General features: G+C 42.2%; 1 non-coding gene across 1 annotated transcript; it reads right to left on the bottom strand.

Annotated features, from left to right (window-relative positions):
* Window positions 1-20,062: 20,062 nt before the first annotated feature.
* On the bottom strand, window positions 20,063-20,247 carry LOC115802152 (U2 spliceosomal RNA). The gene has a single exon (XR_004022552.1). It is a non-coding gene; the product is annotated as a U2 spliceosomal RNA (small nuclear RNA).
* Between the last annotated feature and the right edge of the window lie 1,455 nt (window positions 20,248-21,702).

The raw sequence follows: 21,702 nt of genomic DNA, 5'->3' as shown, positions 1-21,702 counted from the left end.
ATAAGACACTGATGAAAGAAATTAAAGATGATACAAATAGATGGAGAGATATACCATGTTCTTGGATTGGAAGAATCAACATTGTGAAAATGACGATACTACCCAAAGCAATCTACAGATTCAATGCAATCCCTATCAAACTACCAATGGCATTTCACAGAACTAGAACAAAAATCTCACAATTTGTATGGAAACACAAAAGACCCCGAATAGCAAAAGCAATGTTGAGAAAGAAAAATGGAGCTGGAGGAATCAGGCTCCCTGATTTCAGACTATACTACAAAGCTACAGTAATCAAAACAGTATGGTACTGGCACAAAAACAGAAATATAGATCAATGGAACAGGATAGAAAGCCCAGAGATAAACCCACACACATATGGTCACCTAATTTATGACAAAGGAGGCAAGAACAAACAAGGGAGAAAAGACAGCCTCTTCAATAAGTGGTGCTGGGAAAACTGGACAGCTACATGTAAAAGAATGAAATTAGAACACTCCCTAACACCATACACAAAAATAAGCTCAAAATGGATTAAAGACCTAAATGTAAGGCCAGACACTATTAAACTCTTAGAGGAAAACATAGGCAGAATACTCAATGACATAAATCACAACAAGATCCTTTTTGACCCACCTCCTAGAGAAATGGAAATAAAAATAAACAAATGGGACCTAATGAAACTTAAAAGCTTTTGCACAGCAAAGGAAACCATAAACACGACGAAAAGACAACCCTCAGAATGGGAGAAAATATTTGCAAATGAAGCAACTGACAAAGGATTAATCTCCAAAATTCACAAGCAGCTCATGCAGCTCAATAACAAAAAACAAAAACCCAATCCAAAAATGGGCAGAAGACCTAAATAGACATTTCTCCAAAGAAGATATACAGATTGCCAACAAACACATGAAAAGATGCTCAACATCATTAATCATTAGAGAAATGCAAGTCAAAACTACAGTGAGATATCATCTCACACCAGTCAGAATGGCCATCATCAAAAAATCTACAAACAGTAAACGCTGGAGAGGGTGTGGAGAAAAGGGAACCCTCTTGCTCTGTTGGTGGGAATGTAAATGGATACAGCCACTATGGAGAACAGTATGGAGGTTCCTTAAAAAACTAAAATAAAACTACCATATGACCCAGCAATCCCACTACTGGGCATATACCCTGAGAAAACCATAATTCAAAAAGAGTCATGTACTACAATGTTCGTTGCAGCTCTATTTACAATAGCCAGGAGATGGAAGCAACCTAAGTGTCCATCAACAGATGAATGAATAAAGAAGATGTGGCACATATATACAATGGAATATTACTCAGCCATAAAAAGAAACGAAACTGAGTTATTTGTAGTGAGATGGATGGACTTAGAGTCTGTCATACAGAGTGAAGTAAGTCAGAAAGAGAAAAACAAATACCGTATGCTAACACATATATATAGAATCTAAGAAAAAAAATGGTCATGAAGAACCTAGGGGCCAGATGGCAATAAAGATGCAGACCTACTAGAGAATGGACTTGAGGATATGGGGAGGGTGAAGGGTAAGCTGGGACAAAGTGAGAGAGTGGCATGAACGTATATACTCTACCAAATGTAAATTAGATAGCTAGTGGGAAACAGCCGCATAGCACAGGGAGATCAGCTCGGTGCTTTGTGTCCCCCTAGAGGCCTGGATAGAGAGGGTAGGAGGGAGGGAGATGCAAGAGGGAGGAGATATGGGGATATATGTATATGTATAACTGATTTGCTTTGTTATAAAGCAGAAACTATCATAATTAAGCTAAAGCATTCTTGAAGCTATGCAAGCCCATAGACGTAAAGCTATGTTAATCAATAACTCCATGGAGGACTTCCTTGGCGGTACAGTGGTTAAGAATCCACCTGCCCAGCTTCCTTGCTGGCGCAGTGGTTAAGAATCCACCTGTCAGTGCAGGGAACACAGGTTCCAGCCCTGGTCCGGGAAGATCCCGCATGCCACGGAGCAACAAAGCCCGTGCACCACAACAGGTGAGCCTGCACTCTAGAGCCCACGAGCCACAACTACTGAGCCCGCATGCCTAGAGCCCGTGCTCCACAACAAGAGAAGCCACGGCAGTGAGAAGCCCATGCACCGCAACAAAGAGTAGCCCTGTTCGCCACAACTAGAGAAAGCTCGCGCTTACTAATGAAGACCCAATGCAGCCAAAAATAAATTTAAAAAACAACAACAACAACAAAAAAGAATCCGCCTGCCAATGCAGGGGACACGGGTTCAAGCACTGGTCCGGGAAGATCCCACATGCCGCGGAGCAACTAAGCCTGTGCGCCACAACTACAACTTGTTGCGGAGCCCGTGTGCTCCGCAACAAGAGAAGCCACTGCAATAAGAAGCCTGCACACCACAACTAAGAGTAGCCCCCGTTCACCGTAGCTAGAGAAAGCCTGCGTGCAGCAACGAAGACCCAATGCAGCCAGAAAGAAATAAATTTATTTTAAAAAAAATAACTCTATGGTTCAATTTACAATTTATCTTTTTGCAAAACATGTGATGTATTCTCCACTAATCAGAACCACTTTGTGTCAGAGTCCTGACAGGAAACAGATGGCACTTTCAAGTGGGGAACTGAGGCAAATTTAATGAAGGGACCATTTTCATGGTGTGAGGGTTAAGGGAGAACAGAAAGGGATGGTGAGCGTTCTGAGGCTTGCAACACAGAGAACCGTGACCCCCTTTAGGCCCCAGGATCAGGGAAGAGAGCAGTTACTGGGCCCAGGGAGTATCTCTAGCTGTAAGAGAGGGCACCTGCAGGAGCCGTGGCTTGATAGAGGGACACAGCCAACCTTCTGCAACCAGAAAGGGAGGAGCTGGAGGAAAACACCTGACCTCACTTTTCATCTTGTATTTTTCTTTGCTGAATCTGGCACCCCCAGGTGAGGAGAAGAGTAGAGAGTCAATCTGGAGGGACAAATGGAAACTACTTCTCTTATATGAAGAAGGTACCTCAGTGTCCTACTTTGCTCTTTATTAGCCATGTCTGTGGACCTCAGGGCAAAGCCATTCACCAAGAACCACAGATGATGTATTTATCCAATCACAGTAATGAATTAATTAAATCTGCTCTGCAAATTGCCCACACATTGGCTTATAATTCCAATTATATAGAAAAGAGACTACATAGAAGAAGAGTCAATAAAAATGAAAAAGTAAACTTTGGACGGAAAACCATCTGTTTTTGTGCCTGAACTGTGCAGGCACAAATGAGTGCATGTAAAACTGATGGACGTGGAATGGCTGTGGACTGGACCAAGGTCAGTCTCCTGGTTTTGATATTGCACTGTAGTTATGTAAGATGTCAGCATTGGAGTAACTGGGTGAAGGGTACTAGGATCTCTCTGTACTATTTTTGCAACTTTCTGTGAATCTATAATTATCACCCCCACACAAAAAAATCTTTTAAAGGTTACGTACCGAGTTATTCCATTTATTTGATATATTTTAAAAAATAATTTATTTGATATATATTTTTAAAATAAATTTATTCATTTTAGGCTGTGTTGGGTCTTTGTTGCTGCTGTGCTTTCTCTAGTTGCAGCGAGCAGGGGCTACTCTTTGTTGTGGTGTGTGGTCTTCTCATTGTGGTGGCTTCTCTTGTTGCGGAGCACGGGCTCTAGGTGCGCGGGCTTCAGTAGTTGCAGCACGTGGGCTCGCTAGTTGTGGTGCATGGGCTTAGTTGCTCTGCGGCATGTGGGATCTTCCTATACCAGGGCTCAAACCCACGTCCCCTGCATTGGCAGGCAGATTCTCAACCACTGAGCCACCAGGGAAGCCCCTATTTGATATTCTTGAAAGGACAAAAGTATAGCAACAGAGAACAGATCATTGGTTGCCAGGGGCAGGGGAAGGATGTGACTACAAAAGAGTAGCTCACAGAGATTTGTGGGGTGATGGGACACTTCCGTATCCTGATTGTGGTTGTGGTTAAGTGAATCTATACATGTGTTAAAGCTCATAGAACTGTATACCAAGAAAATATCAATTTTACTGTATATTAATTATTTTTAAAACTTGTCATTATCTTTTTTAAAATTTATTTATTTATTTATTTATGGCTACATTGGGTCTTTGTTGCTGCACACGGGCTTTCTCTAGTTGTGGCGAGCGGGGGCTACTCTTCATTACAGTCTGTGGGCTTCTCGTTGCGGTGACTTCTCTTGTTGCGGAGCACAGGCTTTAGGCGCAGGGCTTCAGTAGTTGTGGCGCACGGGCTTAGTTGCTCTGTGGCGTGTGGGATCTTCCCAGACCAGGGCTCAAATCTGTGTCCCCTGCATTAGCAGGCGGATTCTTAACCACTGCGCCACCAGGGAAGCCCAAACTTGTCATTATCTTAAATATTCTTTGAAAACTGTTGAAAGCTTTGGAATCAGTCAGACTTTCATTTAAATTCTGGGCTAGGGAATTCCCTGGCAGTCCAGTGGTTAGCACTCTGCTCTCTCACTGCCAAGGGCCTGGGCTCCCTCCCTGGTCAGGGAACTAAGATCCTGCAAGCCATGAGACAGGGCCAAAAAAAAAGTTAGGTCTCAGTTATCCTATCTATAAAATAGTAATAACAGTATCCATCTAATGATAATGTATGTAAAGGTCTTAGCACATTGCCTAGCACTGAGTAAATAGCATCACTTATTTTAATTATTTTTTTTTATTTTGAGAATTCAGTCTGTAAGGACATTCAGAATAAGGAAAAGGGCTTACTGGATGTCTCTAATGGAAAACTGCATTGTCTAGAGCATGCCCTTTGCTTTGTCGGATTCTAGCCTTTTGCTGACTTTGAGCTATTTCATAACTCTGAATTTGTAGATATTTGGTAGCAATACAAAATAATTTTTATCTAGTGTCATACAAATAAATTCTGTGGTGGAATTATGGCATGGTGGTTTAAACTGACTACTCCACATCCCTCAACTGCCCTGCTCCACATCCCCGTGAAAATTCCAGTTTTGTGTCCCTTTGTAAATTCATTTCAACATTTCTTTATTCCATAGAAAATTGTGGTTCTTTTGACTTCTCCTTTGAACCAGTTATAATGTAATTCCAGTTTCTTCTTTGAATAATGAGTAAGTAAAATCTTTAACATGTGTTCATTTTACATCTGCATGAGAGTCATGATTTTACCTTTTGGGGGAAATCTACCCTTTAACAATTTTATAGCTGAAAAATGCTCAGAGGCAATGGGAAATTGTAATAAAAGCACTATTCACAGCATCTTAGATGCTAAGTCGTTTTGGCTATTTTGAATTATCTGGATTTTAGTGTCTTTTAAATAAATAACCCTGATAATCAAATAAAGTTTTTGTTACCCTTGTTAATAGTGCTTTGAACAGAGTAAGTCCTTAATTAAGATTTGCTAAATGAATCAATTGAATTGTTATTTTATCTGAGATTTCTCCATCAGATGGAAAAACAGACTTTAACTTTTGTCTTCACGGGCTGAGGCAAAGATTCCCAATGCTCTTCATTACTTATTTATAGTTGTTTCAAATTTTATCAGTCTAGAGGTGCTAGATTGTAACGAATAGCTCCCAAACCTCAGTGGTTTAACATAAAAAAAGTTGGGGCTTCCCTGGTGGCGCAGTGGTGGGGAGTCCGCCTGCCGATGCAGGAGACACGGGTTCGTGCCCCGGTCCGGGAAGATCCCGCATGCCGTGGAGCGGCTTGGCCCGTGAGCCATGGCCGCTGAGCCTGCGCGTCCGGAGCTTGTGCTCCGCAACGTGAGAGGCCACAACAGTGAGAGGCCCGCGTACCGCAAGAAAAAAAAAAAAAGTTAAATTTTCACTGTTCATTGCAGTGAGGGAGGGTCTTTTAATCATTGGCACGCAAGGACTCAGGCTGTGGAGGATCTATGTTAACATCTACTACTACAACCACTGCAGCAGCGGGATGGGGATCTGAGGCATCACATGCGGGTTTTTAAAGTTTTCCCTGAGAAATGATACACATCACCTCTCAAGTTCCTTTGGCCAAAGCAAATCGCGTGGTCTCACCTTCTAAAGGGGCAGGGAATTACAGCCCCTACCATGTGCCAGGAGGAAAAAAATCCCAAAACAGCAGTAATGAATCCCACATCAGTACACTCAGAGATAAAATGAACACAGAAGAATGGGGTGCCCAGCAAGAGACTTCTAATAATTTTTAATGTAAACTGTGGGGATGTTAGAAATTTACTCGACACCTTCCCCCTAAACGTTCCCCTGCCACTGCCCCACAAGAAATCATTCTTTGCAATTTTTGTTGTTGTTGTTAAGAGTTTACAGAAAAGGAAGAAAACTTTCCTTTTTATTACCACTACCAGAAAATCACTGAAGTCCCTGGTAGAGGTGAAGAGAGCCTGGGGGCACTAATCTAAGAAAAGGAATAGTCTAAATGTCTAAGGGAAAACTGAATGCTTAGAGAGAATCAAAATGAAATTTCAAGTGGAAAAACAAAGGAGGAGTGAAAAAATAGAGTTCTTATTGGATAAAAGTAGATTTTTTTTTAATAGATCTTCATTGGAGTATAATTGCTTCACAATACTGTGTTAGTTTCTATTGTACAACAAAGCGAATCAGCCATACGCACACACGTCTCCATATCCCCTCCCTCTTGAGCCTCCCTCCCACCCTCCCCATCCCACCCCTCTAGGTCATCACAAAGCGCCAAACCAATCTCCCTGTGCTGTGCTGCTGCTTCCCACCAGCCAGATCGATGGGTCTGAGAAAGTATTTACCTGATAATCCACCACCGTGGGGGGCTGGCTACAGAGCTCTGGTTGATTTTTGTGTACTCTTTGGTGAAGAAAGAATAATTATGCCCTGGCACAATTTAAAAACAGGAAGAATGAAGGTTTTAAATCACTGTTTTATTGAAGGAAAAGCATAGCCTGCACCAGAGGACTCAAAAAACCCAGGAAGTGAAGTGTAGCCAACGACTGGCCGGAGGCAAGGAGCGGGTCGGTTCTATACCTGGATCCAGACCAAGTCTGTTTCAAGTTTATTTGACTGAGAATTTCACTTTGAAAAGAGTACTTCACTGGGACCTTTGGGAGCTGTCAAACTCTGCCCCAGGGGAGAAGATTAACGGCTCTGTGGACCAGCAGGGAGAAGCCTAGTAAATCAGAGGCCCCTTGTCTGTGGGTCTGTGGTTTACAGGTGGCAACATAACAGGCTGTGCCTCTCCACGGGCGCCTCAGGGACTTCACAGTTTATGGGTCAGAACTTACCATGTGGATGGAAGGGAGCATCTGAATCTGTTCTCCATACTGCTGATTGAAAAATGGGCTTGAATGAGCCTACAAAAGAAAAGTTTCCTTGAATTATCTATCTTCTGGAAGGATCCCCAGGAAGCTGGTAACAGTGGTGGCCTCTGAGGAGGGGACCAGCCCTTTTGTGTCTCACACGGGGGCGGTCAAGCGTAGCGGTTAAGAGCGTGACCCTGGAAGCTTTGGTCTGTCCTTTGGTGGCTGTGTGGGTTTTCAACCTTAAATGGTCTTGGCTGTAAAATGGGGATTGTAATAAGGATTAAATGAGTTAATTATTCGGAAAGTGGAACAATGAACATAGTGCTATACACCTATTGGCTTTTCTTATCCCATGTATTTGCATATATATACACCTATTGAAAAATTTATTTTAATTTTATGTTTTTATTGAAGTATAGTTGATTTACAGTGTTGTGCCATGAAAAAATTTAATTTTATGTTTTTATAAAGCATTAGAAATATTTCTATAGTGCAAATAATTGTCTCCTAATCTGCTTTCTGTGATTTTATTTTTATAAATGAAATTTTCTTACAGTTAGACACAACTCTAGTGCCCCTTCCTCCCTCTATCTCCCTTCTTTGCATTTCTTTGCCATGATTCTGTCCTGCGCACAGCTGTGTGGTGACCTGGAGGTGTGAGGGGTCATTTCCATCAGTGGTCCCCAGAGCCCAATTCTCTGGTGATCACCGGATTGCTCCCCAGAGAGCTTATCAATAGCACAGGAAATGAAATAATATTTACTACCCCTCATGCAGTCCCCAAAGAGGGAATGATGCTCTCTTCCTCCATTTTAGTTTGCAATTAGGAAAAGCAAGGGAATGCCTTCTAAAAATGATGCGTAAGGGCATGGATGTTCAGCGAGAATTACCACCATCCAGTTTTCATTTTTTAAAAATTTCAAATATACAAAAAGGTAGAGAGAATAGTATAATGAACCCTTGTAATATTCAGCACCCAGGTTTAACAATGTTAACTCTGCCATATTTGCTCCTTTTTTCTCTTAGTTGTTTTAAACAAAATTATAGAGCATGACTTTTTTCCCTCTTTTGTAAATACAGCTTTATTGAGGTGTAAGTCACATGCCATACAATTCACCCATTTAAAGTGCACAATTCAATGTTTTTTACTATATTCACAGATATGTGCAACCCATCACCACAATCAATTTAAGAACATTTTCATCATCGCAAAAGGAAATCTTGAATCCTTAAGCCGTTAGCCCTCTTTTTTTTTTTTTTTTTTTTGCCGTACGCGGGCCTCTCACTGCTGTGGCCTTTCCCGCTGTGGAACACAGGCTCCGGACGCGCAGGCTCAGTGGCCATGGCTCACGCGCCCAGCTGCTCCGTGGCCTGTGGCATCCTCCCGGACCGGGGCACGAACCCGCGTCCCCTGCCTCGGCAGGTGGACCCTCAACCACTGCGCCACCAGGGAAGCCCCGGGAAGCCCCTAAGTTGTTACCATTTTTGACTACTATAAGGCTGCTATGAACATCGGTCTACAAGTAACCTGATATTTTACCCCTAATTTTTTTATATTCATGTCTAAGAGATAAGGACATTTTCCCACATAGCCACAATGTCATCCAAATTAGCAATCCTCTAATAACCCAATCAAGATACAAATTTCTGGGGACTTCCCTGGCGGTCCAGTGGTTAAGACTCCATGCAATACAGGAGGCACAATTCAGGCTGGGGTTTCATCTTTCCCCAGGTGGTATCCAAGTTCCTGGGGGTTTATAGAGTGTGGATGTGTATAGACGGGTGGGTCTTGGGTGCCTGGACAGCCATCTCTCCATGACATCCACTGAAGCATTCCCATGGCCCTCTGTCCACTCAGTCCATGCAGATCAGCACTAGATCAGATTCCCCTCAGCCTGAATCTGTTTCCACATCAGGTCCAACTGCTCGCCACTCAAAAATCAATACTCAAGAGGAAAATGTTGGTAGAGAGGAAAGATGCTTCTAATCAGAACACTGGCAATCTGGGGAGATGGTGGACTCAGTGTCCCCCAAAAACCACCTCTGAAGATTCTGCTCAGCCGTGAAAGTTTTTCAGGGGAAAAAAGGAAGTACTCTCAGTTAATCATTGAGATAGGGGGTCAGAGTCGTCACCATCCCCCACTGTGCGCAGGCTTATGTGCAGGCTTGTCCACTTCTCGTGAGTTTTCTTTAGATGCTATCTTGTTCACACAGTTTGTTCTTGAGATTACTGAAGGGGAATCTAGGGATGAGATCTGGTCATCTGTTAATTATTTATTTTTCATTTCTACTTCTTTGATCTGCAGAAAGAACCAACAGGTTAGGCAAGGTATTGTGTGATCAAAAGATTTGAAAGGTGTGCTAGGGCCAGAGATGAGTAGATCACGGGGGTGCCTTGTTTAAGGTTAGCGACAAGACAAAAGGGGCCTCCTGCAGAGAACTTTTTCCTGCAAAGAGCTCTTTCCTGCCAACAGCTGCTTACCAAACAAGATCTCCTTAGGTCACCTGGCTTCTTGGTCCTTGTCTATGATATCCTTGAGCACACAGGAAACATTTTATGTCTCCAGTTCTCAGCTGTGGGATTAGGCAGTCCATGGGACCATTTTCGGTATGATTGTCCAGACCCGCCCATGCTGTCTAGCGTGGTCTCCAGCCACAGGTGGCTGCTGAACTTTTTCTTTTTTTAAATTGGAATCACACATTTCTATTCATAGATTATTTTAAAGCAGAGCAAATATCACAAGATACATTTGAGCCTGATGGTTCTTCTCTGAAAATCATTACTATACATTTGCATTTCCTTAAGTACTGATTCCTTTTCTTTTTTTTTAATTAAATTTTTTATTGGCGTATAGTTGATTTATAATGTTGTGTTAGTTTCTGCTGTACAGCAAAGTGAGTCAGTTATACATATACATATATCCACTCTTTTTTAGATTCTTTTCCCATATAGGTCATTACAGAGTATTAAGTAGAGTTCCCTGTGCTATACAGTAGGTTCTTATTAGTTATGTATTCTATATATAGTAGTGTGTATATGTCAATCCCAATCTCCCAATTTATCCCTCCTCCCCTGCCCCCCCCCCCCCGCCCCGCTTATCCCCTGGTAACCACAAGTTTGTTTTTACATCTGTGACTCAACTTCTGTTTTGTAAATAGGTTCATTTGTACCATTTCTTTAGATTCCACATATAAGTGATATCATATGATATTTGTCTTTCTCTGTCTGACACTTAATTGAAATATGGCTAATCCAAACTGGGGTGTGCTGTGACTATAAAATACACACTAGATTTCAAAAACTTAGTACAGAAAAATGCAAAACATCTCATTAATAATTTATCTATCAATTACATGTTGAAATGATAATATTTGGATACGCTGGGTTAAATAAAATATTTAAAATTAATTTCACCCGTTTCTTCTTACTCTCTTTAATGTGGCTACTTACTAGAACACTCAAAATTACATGTGTAACTCAAATTATATTTCTGTCGGACAGTGTGCTGGTCTAGATTTTCCATGTGGCCATTTCTCCCCTACTATGCCACTTCCTCTTCTCTGCCACGAGGCAGGGGGATTATGATGTTCTACCTACTCCACAAACTCTACTCTGGAACGGGGTTCAGCAGGGTGGGAGATAGCACCCAGGCCCCTTTCTCAGGAACACTCGCCGGTATCTTACTTGTTTCCTTTTCCTCAACTTTCCTTTCTCCTCCCAATTAGGCCATATTTAGTCAGGGAGGAGGTAGTACAGCTTTTCAGCCTGTCTTCCAAAACTGTTGTTTATACCCCACCTGAGTATTTGAAAGTCAAAAGCCAAGAATGCGACTCTGGTTCTACTGTGTTATTCTTACCTGGAGGCAATCTGGGCATGAAACACTCTCACTACTGCCGGAATGGGGGAGTCATTATAGAGAAGCAGGAAATACTGGAAATTAAAACTGCATTAGTTACTCTACCAAAGCATTACCCATCATTCTAGAAACACGTGTTGCACAGTGATTATGTCAAATACCATGCTAGGATCTGGGAATACTGGGATGAAGGAGACCTAGGCCCTACTGTCAAAGAGGACAGGCCTAGTCGGTGATTTAAGTATATAATCCTTAGGTGCAGTGAAATTTTAGAGGCGCTGCAGCTGAAGTATCTGTTCAGGACACAATGGGGCACAAGAAAGGGGCTGACTGGCCAATTCTGCTGCACGGTAAGGGCAGAGCACCCAGTAAATGCAAGCCAAAGCACTATGGGAATCAAACAGCTTGTTATGGACTCTTCAGGCCTCAGGAAAGTCACTTTCTGAGCCTTGGTTTCCTCATCTGAGAATAATATGGATGATTTTGACCATTTCCTCTCTCTTAACGCACTGTTGTAAAGGAGAAATGTTCATTAAATAAATATACCAAAATCTTAGCATGGCTTGGCATTGGGTAGGGGGATTATGGGTGACTATTATTTTGTACTTAATATTCTGTATTACCCAACTTTATATAATAAACAAGTATTGGGCTTCGCTGGTGGCGCAGTGGTTGAGAGTCCACCTGCCGATGCAGGGGACACGGGTTCGTGCCCCGGTCCGGGAAGATCCTACATGCTGCAGAGCGGCTGGGCCCGTGAGCCATGGCCACTGAGCCTGCGCGTCTGGAGCCTGTGCTCTGCAACGGGAAAGGCCACAACAATGAGAGGCCCGTGTACCGCAAAAAAACAAAAAACAAGTATTACTTTTATAATCCGTTTAAAAAAGAACAATTTTATTTTAAATTTTGCCTTTGCTGCCAAACTTTTTGAACTAATGGTCTATACTGGCTCCCTGCACTTCCTCCCCTTCCACTGAATCCAACCATTGTAATCTGGCTTCCACCCCCTCATCAAAAGGTCTCCAGTGGCCTCCCACTTGCCAAGGCCAATGACCTCTTTTCAACCCTTGTCCAACTTGACTTCTTCACAGCATTAACACAGCTCCTTAACCTTTCTGAAAATCATTGTTTAAATTATAGAAAGAATGGACCTGTACTACAAAAAACGAAACAAACTATCATCTACAGTGTCACCACCATAATATAACCAAGGTCACTTTGGTATATTTCCTGCTAGTCTTTTTACTTAAGTATTTTTTTACATCATTATGGCATGAATGTAAATCCATTTTTGAATTTACCACCTCTTTCTTGAAACTCTCCTTATTTCCACAAAACAACTGTTTCCTGGGTTTTCAATAATTTACTCATCTCTTAAACTTGTACACTAATGCACTACTTTGCATAAAATTTTCTAAAGTGCAGGTCCCTGGTCCCCACTCTACCCCCTCACAAATACTCTATTTCATTAGGATTGGTTTGGACCCAAGAGCCTATGTTTCTATTTTTAGTTTTTTAAGGAACCTCCATACTGTTCTCCATAGTGGCTGTATCAATTTACACTCCCACCAACAGTGCAAAAGGGTTCCCTTTTCTCCACACCCTCTCCAGCATTTATTGTTTGTAGATATTTTGATGATGGCCATTCTGACCTGTGTGAAGTGATCCCTCATTGTAGTTTTGATTTGCATTTCTCTAATAGTTAGTGATGTTGAGCATGTTCTCATGTGCCTCTTGGCCATCTGTATGTCTTCTTTGGAGAAATGTCTATTTAGGTCTTCTGCTCATTTTTTAATTGAGTTGTTTGTTTTTTTGATATTCAGCTCCCTGGGCTGTTTGTATATTTTGGAGGTTAATCCTTTGTCCGCTGCTTCATTTGCAAATATTTTCTCCCCTTTTGAGGGTTGTCTTCTCATCTTGTTTATGGTTTTCTTTGCTGTGCAAAAGCTTTTAAGTTTCATTAAGTCCCATTTGTTTATTTTTGGTTTTATTTTCATTACCCTAGGAGGTAGATCAAAAAAGATCTTGCGTGGTTTGTGTTAAAGAGTGTTTTTCCTATGTTTTCCTCTAAGAGTTTTATAGTGTCCGGTCTTACGTTTAAGTCTTTAATCCATTTGGAGTTTATTTTTGTGTATGGTGTTAGGGAGTGTTCTAATTTCATTCTTTTACATGTAGCTGTCCAGTTTTCCCAGCACCATTTATTGAAGAGGCTGTCTTTTCTCCCTTGTTTGTTCTTGCCTCCTTTGTCATAAATTAGGTGACCATATGTGTGTGGGTTTATCTCTGGGCTTTCTATCCTGTACCGTTGATCTATATTTTTGTTTTTGTGCCAGTACCATACTGTCTTGATTACTGTAGCTTTGTAGTATAGTCTGAAATCAGGGAGCCTGATTCCTCCAGCTCTGTTTTTCTTTTTCAAGATTGCTTTGGCTATTCAGGGTCTTTTGTGTTTCCACACAAATTGTAAAATTTTCGATCTAATTCTGTGAAGAATGCCATTGATAGTTAAGACCCAGCAATCCCACTACTGGGCATATACCCTGAGAAAGCCATAATTCAAAAGGACACATGTACCCCAATTTCATTGCAGCACTATTTACAATAGCCAGGACATGGAAACAACCTAAATGTCCAATGATAGATGAATGGATAAAGAAGATGTGGTACATATATACAAAGGAATATTACTCAGCCATAAAAATGAATGAAATTGGGTCATTTGTAAAGATGTGGATGGACCTAGAGTCTGTCATACAGAGTGAAGTTAGCCAGAAAGAGAAAAATGCTACAGATGAACCTATTTGTAGGAAAGGAATAGAGACACAGATGTAGAGAATGGACATGTGGACACAGTGGGGGAAGGGGAGAGTGGGACGAATTGGGAGATTAGGTTTGACATAAATACACTACCATGTGTAAAATAGCTAGTGGGAACCTGCTGTATAGCACAGCGAGCTCAGCTTGGTGCTTTGTGACGACCTAGGTGGATGGGTTGGGGTGGGGAGGGAGGTCCAAGAGGGAGGGGACATATGTATACATGTAGCTGATTCACTGCATTGTACAGCAGAAGCTAACACAACATTGTAAAGCAATTATACTCCAATTAAAAAAAACCAAAAAGCAAAAACCAAGAGCCAGTGTTTCCTGCTTTCTATAGCAAGTGGTCCAGAGATCCTACTGAGAAACACTGCTGCAGACTCACCCCTCCACAGCAAACAGCTAACCAACCAACTGAATAACAAAAGCAACTTTGGAAAGGCAAACCAGTGCTTCCTAATCATCAGATTCTCTGGGGGTTGGGTTTGAGTATCTGTCTATGTTTTAAGCCCTTCTTGTGATTCTAATGAGCCACGGCCTTACCTACAACGACGTTATTCTATTTGCATTTCCCACTCTCAAGTCGCATATCCTTTGCCTGCACCGTTCCCTTGGCCTGGATTTCCATTCCTACTCACATTCATCCTTGAAGCCCAGCTCAAAAGTGGCCTCCTCTGAAAACTTCACAGAGGCTTCTTTTCTATCTCCTCTGTCTTTCTTTCCCACTCACAAATTAGAGTTAGTCCTTTAAATGTCTATGACTTTAGGCTGGGCAACGAGCTACTTGAGAGCGAGTATAGTGGATGTATTAGTTACCTACTCCTGAGTAACAAATTTCCTCAAAACTTACTGGTTTAAAACAACAGTAAACATTTATTATCTCACAGATCTCATAACATCTGCAGTTCAGGAATTCAGAAGCAGCTTAGCTGGGTAGTTCAGGCTTGATTCTCTCATGAAGTTGCAGTCAAGGTGTAAGCCAGGGCTGTAGTCGTCTGAAGGTTTGACTAGGGCTGGAAAATCCACTTTCCAGATGACACACTTAAGTGGCTAGCAAGTTGGTACCAGCTATTGACAGAGGGCCTCTGTTACTCTTCATGTGGATCTCCTCATAAGGCTGCTTGGGCATCCTCACAACATGGTGGCTGGCTTCCTTCAGAGCAGGTATTCTAAGAGAGAGCAAGATAAACTCTACAATGTCTTTTATGACCTAGCTGTGAAGGTCACACACTATCACTTCTGTAGGATTCTGTTGGTCACATATGATACAATGTAGAAGATTATGCAAGGATATAAAAATACCAGGAAGTGAGGATCATTTGGGGTCATCTTTGAGGCTGGCTACCACAGAGAATATCTATTATTTTTGTCTATCAGTCACCCTTTGCTCTGTGTGGGAAACACATTTCATGTTATACAACCAGGTTGAACCTTCCTCATCTGAGGGGTAAGTATATAACCTAAGCCTGGCCAATTAGAATATTCCATTCCTCTGGTCAGAGTGGTCAGTTAAACAGGCACGTGATCAACTAGAGATAATCAGAATCTTTCTGAATTTTGATATATGGATTCTGAGGGAGAGAGGACCTCTATTCTGCTATTTTGAGCTCTAAGAATGATCTTAGAAGATCATTCTTAAGAAGCTGGAGCTTCTTAAGGCCATTTGTTCAGGTCATATTGGAGGAAGCTATCTTTAGTAAGAGAAAATGAGGTCTGCACACAAAGAGAGGCAAAGACAAGTGGAGATGAATAGAGAAAAAGGAGTCCTGATGAAATCTTGTGAGCTCCCTTGATCCAGCCATGCCTGAATTTACACACAGACTTTTCAGTTACATGAGTCAATAAATTTCCTTTTTTGTTTAAGCTAGTTTAAGTTGGATTCCTATCACCTGCAATCAAAACAACTCCAACAGATCAGCAGGGTCTGTATCTTATTCCTCTTGAGTTATCAGCATTGGGTTCCAAGTACTCAACTCAAGTTGGATGAATACATTAATTATTTATTATATTTTTACATAAAAGTAATCTGATACATGCAAACATTGGGAATTTTTTTTAAAAAGAACTGGCAACTTACCAAGTAAGTAACAGTTATGAGAACCCCTAAAATTCTAGAACCTTTAAAATTTTGGTGATGTGGCAGCCCACAGAGCCATTATGTTAGTCTGGTGCTCAGTCTCCTAGAGTTCTGTGTGATGTGGTTGAATGAGTGACTGACCAGCATCCTGAGAACATGCAGAGCAAGGCTGAGGAAAGGAGGACTGTGGGAGATGCACATCAGGTTGCCTCGGTGACAGGGAAATGGAAGAAGGCCCTAAATGCACCTCGCAACACTCGGGTAACACTTGGTAAAATTACGTAGTGGGAATTAGAATGAGTAAGTCAGCCAAGGACATCCACAGGATGCTGGCTATGGGTGGTGGGTTTCTGGTCTCTCTAAGAACCACGCCCAGAGAGGAACTTGCAAAAGCAAGATGCAAGATCAGATTTATACCTGCAGGTAAAGAGTTCACCAAATGACTGTGCTAGTAATCAGATTATCCCAACTCTTGCCCTGGTTGAGGGAGTACAAGGAGCAGAGAAAAATATGGCTTCATGAAGGAACGTTTTGCTGTGACTTAGATGTGTGAGCGGTTGTTCTGGTATAGGGGGACATAAAAGGAAGGGAGCCAAATATGGGAAAGAGAAGCAAATTGTCACCTGCCTGCCTTTCTCGTCAAAGTCTTCTAATACTCAGCAGCTTTGTTGCGTCTAGAAAAACTGTTATACACATCATCAACCAAGTGACAGGTCTTTATTTTTAATTCATCACCGAAGCCCTGCTGCCCAAATGATGCTTGACAGGAAAATCTCTTGTTGGTAAGGGCCTTTTCTCAAGCCAAGGAAAACCTCAGAATTCCTTAGTTTCCCCCCAGGGCTCTTAAAGCAAGTCCAGTTTTCTTTAATTCTATAAACTCCTGTGGCTCCTGGTCACTTACCGACTGCTATTTTTCAGAAAGGAAACTAGTGTCTATAACAATACGAGCCTGGATTCAGACTGCCTGGGTTCAAATCACAGCTTCCCCACTCACTTTGTCTGTATCATCTAGGACAAGTCATACTGTGTGCCCCAGTTTCCTTGCCAGTAAAATGGGGTTAATAATGTGATAATAGTATCTCTTTATAGAGTTATGACAAGTGTTAAATGAATATATATATGGAGAGAGAGAGGGAGTTTAGAACAGTGCCTGACACATAGTAAGCCGTTTTAAATTTTTTGATATTATTATTATTATATAGACAAAACCACATTTCTATGAAACTCCCTCAAATCTTTGTCATTGTACATAGACTTTTTTTTCCCCTATTGGTCCTCTTTTTTTTTTTTAATTAAGTACATCTCATGAGAACTGTTTGTGGATCAAATGTTGTCAACTGGCTTGGAGGCACACAATCGTCGGTGTCCTGGTGGAACCTCTGACAATTTGTCCCCTTAGAGCCTGGAGTTCCATGAACTTGTAGCTCCTGACCAGAACCCATCAGGAAAACTTGAACTGGACACCACAGTGTTGTAGAGCAGGATCCAGCCACGCATCTCATTGGATCAGGTGACAGAATCCTGCACTAAGTGGCAAGCACAGGACTAAACAAACACCCGGGCCTAGAGCACTGTTCTGGGCTCACCCAAAACTTATGCCCCATTCATTTAAGGGTAAGATGCCTGTGCAGTGCACATACCTCAATAACCATCCATGTCATCAATAAATTATTAAGTTATTTCCAACATCTCTTATTGCTAAAGAATAAATTCTCTAGTGTAGGTTCAGAAACAGATAGTCAAAGAAGCTGCAGTAGCCACTATTCCAAGTCCAGAGTCCTGATTAGGGCCCTTCAGTGGTGACAAACCACCCCCTAGAGTGTATATTCCCCATTAGAGCACTTTAAAGTATTCATTAACAACTCCTAGGCTTTAACAGAATATTAAAACTATTTCTTTAAAGCACACACATAGGGACTTCCCTGGTGGCGCAGTGGTTAAGAATTCACCTGCCAATGTAGGGGACACAGGTTCAAGCCCTGGTCCGGGATGATCCCACATGCCGCGGAGCAACTAAGCCCGGACACCACCACTACTGAGCCTGCGCTCTAGAGCCCGCGAGCCACAAGTACTGAGTCCATGTGCCACAGCTACTGAGCCTGCACTCTAGAGCCCACGAGCTGCAACTACTGAGCCCACACACCACAACTACTGAAGCCCTTGCACTCTATGGCCCATGGGCTACAACCTCTGAGCCTGCATGCTGCAACTACTGAAACCCGGGTGCCTAGAGCCCGCGCACCACAATGAAGAGGAGCCCCCACTCACCACAACTAGAGAAAGCCTGTGTGCAGCAACGAAGACCCAGCACAGCCAAAAGTAAATAAATAAACAAAAATTTTTAAAAATGACATCAGCTGACAAAATGCTCTCTTTGCCAGGTACCTTCACAGCTCTTGACTTTATAATCTCTGAAAAATGTGTTTTCAGCTGCGTGGGTGGGTTAGAAGTGATTCTACATGTGACTCAGGCACTAACTAGACCTCCTTAATTCCAGGATTATCAGTGGGAAACTGTTTTCAAACAAACAGATTTTTGATGAAGTAAGTGGAATTTCAGAACTTAAATATCAGTGTATTGACACGGAAGATCTTTGCAACTTTTGCTGTCTATAGAAAACAACTTTGGTTGACAGTACAAAAGCCATGCAGCCAAAACAGTAGGACAGAGTTCACTGACATGTTTATTTAGGGCACACCTCACCCCTTTGCTTTTGACATTGAACCAAAAGTAGGTCACAGTAGGCAAAATATTAAAAGAAAATATAGATATTTATTTTTAGTGTCCTTGATGGTACATAGGTTTGGCACTAGTTAACTGTACAGAGGGCAGCAGGAGGACACAGATCCTTTCTGCAGGTTAAGGGAGAGAAGGAAGAAGGAAGGAAAGATTAAGAAGGGCAATTGCCGAAGACAAGCTTTGTCTAGTTTGAAGTGGATGGTGTATCACTGAACCAAAGTTTTTTGGTTTGGTTTCGTTTTTTGTTGTTATGTTGTTAGGGGAAATAAAGGAACCCTGTGATTTTTGATTTTTTATTTATTTTTTATTTTTTGGCCGCATTGGGTCTTCGTTGCTGCGTGCGGGCTTTCTCTAGCTGCAGTGAGCGGGGGCTACTCTTTGTTGCGGTGCTCGGGCTCTAGATGCACGGGCTTCAGTAGTTGTGGCACACAGGCTCAGTAGTTGTGGCTCTTGGGCTCGGTTGCTCTGCGGCATGTGGGATCTTCCCGGACCAGGGCTCGAACCCGTATCCCCTGCATCGGCAGGCAGATTCCCAACCACTGTGCCACCAGGGAAGTCCAGAACCCTAAGGTTATTAAGGCGTAGCAATTCATTGGGGTGTAAACATGAAGCTGTTTAACTGCTCCCTGCCTCCTCTGGTAAAATCCCCCCTTTACTCTGGGCAGTGAACTCCCTTATCTTTATGATGTCTCCATCTAATTCCATAACTTCCCAGTCTTATCTCTAATGCTCAGCCCTATTCATATTCAAACTTCAATCTCACAAACAAAGCAATACAAAACTTCAATGTCAATCTAGTGGGAGAGGGGTTGGGAGATATGTCTGCTCTCACACCCCCGTCTTCTCCCCCTTTCCCAGACAGAAGCACCCTCAGTTTGGAGGGTGAAATGAGAATCTCCTCCCTTGGCTCCTTTGGACAGGGGGCAGTAGGTGCTACCACTGAGGTTGCCGCTGCTTCTCTAACGCCAACAGATTTTCTTCCCCCTCTAGAGCTGCCTGTGTTGGCTCTCCCTAAGTCACATGTCCTGGTCCACAGTCTCCTGACAGAGGGTCTGGCTCAGGCTCAGCCTCTTCTCTCCCTCAGCCCAAGTGGTCCTCTTGTCTAACATTCTCTTGGATGTGAAACTGGCAAGATGGCTCAAGCTCAGCTACTTTGTCTACTCCACTTACAGGAAATCCTATCCTTGCAGTACAAATGGTGGAAATGTAGTCTGGAGCCTCTTTAAGAGTGAATTAGAAAAAAAAAAAAGTGAATTAGAACACTTCGTAGGAGGCAAGGGGAACAATAGAAAACAATCTGTCATTAACTCAAAAGGAAGGCACCGTTCCTGGAAGTAATGCAGTTCCAAGCTGAGGGTGGAGCCGATTAATTAAGCTACCAATTCATCTCCTAACTCCAAACATTAATGCCTAATACACAGATAAAGAATATGTCAGGTGCTTTAATTGGTAGGACAGATACTACGTTTGATTTTAGCTAATAAACAGAGAAGAGATAACAGTTCTACTTAAGACACACCCATTCCCTTTCACACTTGTGGTGGAAGCTGATACCTTCAGAGCCCCCCACCCCTCTCCAGTGCACCAAATCTTACCCTGATATTGCTCTAGCCTGATACAGTGCTCCCGAAGAAACATCTTCCTTACTGAAAATCAGTTTTGATGTCTTGTTCCTGAGACCTTCTCCAAACACCTCCCTTATTTACTTACTCACTAAACTTAATTGATCAACTCCATCTTCTCAGCTCCCATATTTTCTGTACACCTTGGGGAGTCAAGGGACAACTCTGGGACTCAAGCTGATAGACTGTTTTTTTTTTACTTTTTATTATGAAAATTTCTAAGCATTAACAAAAGTAGAAAGAATAGTATGATAAACTGGCATGTTCTCAACACCCAGCTCAACAATTATCAACTCATGACTAAGCTATATCCTAACCTACCTTCCCTTTCCCCTGGACCACGTGTCTAAAATAAAAGAACTATTTTTGTTGTTTTAAACATAACTGCAGGGGTTTCCCTGGTGGTCCAGTGGTTAAGAATCCACCTTCCAATGCAGGGGACGCGGGTTCGATCCCTGGTAAGGGAACTAAGATCCCACATGCCACGGGGCAACTAAGCCCACATGCTGCAACTACTGAGCCCGGGCGCTCTGGAGCCCATGCGCTATAACTAGAGAGAAGCCTGTGCGCCACAACTAAAGAGAAGCCCGTGCACCACAACAAAGAGCCTGCACGCCGCAACGAAAGATCCCATGTGCCACAACTAAGACCCAACACAGCCAAAAATAAATAAATAAATAAAGGTCTAAATCTTAAAACTTAAAAAACTGCAGTACCGTCAACATACCTATAAAATAAATAGCAATTCTTAATTATCATTAAATATCTAGTCCATATTCAAATTTCTACAGTGGTCTCATAAATTGGAATCCTAACCAGGTTTATCTTTTGTATTTGATTAAAACATTTATTGCATGAATCAGATTATACTAGGTTATGCTGTGGTAGCAAACAGCTCTAAAATCACAGTAGCTTATGACAACTTGGGTTTCTTTCCTGCTCACGTGAATTTCCACTGTGAGTCAGCTCTGCATCCTCTTCACTCTTGGCCATGGGCTGAAGAAACAGTCCCTATTTGGGATACACCCACTTCCTGGCAGATGGAAATGATGAATGGTTGAAACACAATGACTTTTAAAACTTCTGCTCAGAAGTAGCAACCATCATATCTGCTCACATTTCATTGGTCAAAGAGTGTCACATGGCCAAAGCCAATGTCAGAGGGGAGAAGGGAAGAATATGTCTCCCACAGGAGAGGACAGCAAATACTGGGAGTAGTACAATCTATCATACCTTGTAAGTCCCTTTTAATTTATGGGTTCCCTTTCTCATCTTTTTTTTTTTTCCAATTTACTAGCTGAAGGAGTTGGGTCATTTATGCTGTAGAATT

The sequence above is a fragment of the Delphinapterus leucas genome, chromosome 8 (genome assembly GCF_059928025.1).
Source record: "Delphinapterus leucas isolate spDelLeu-1000000601 "Yukka" chromosome 8, BTC_Dleu_Yukka2, whole genome shotgun sequence".
NCBI lineage: Eukaryota > Metazoa > Chordata > Mammalia > Artiodactyla > Monodontidae > Delphinapterus > Delphinapterus leucas.
This window is presented reverse-complemented; position numbering and strand designations above follow the sequence as displayed.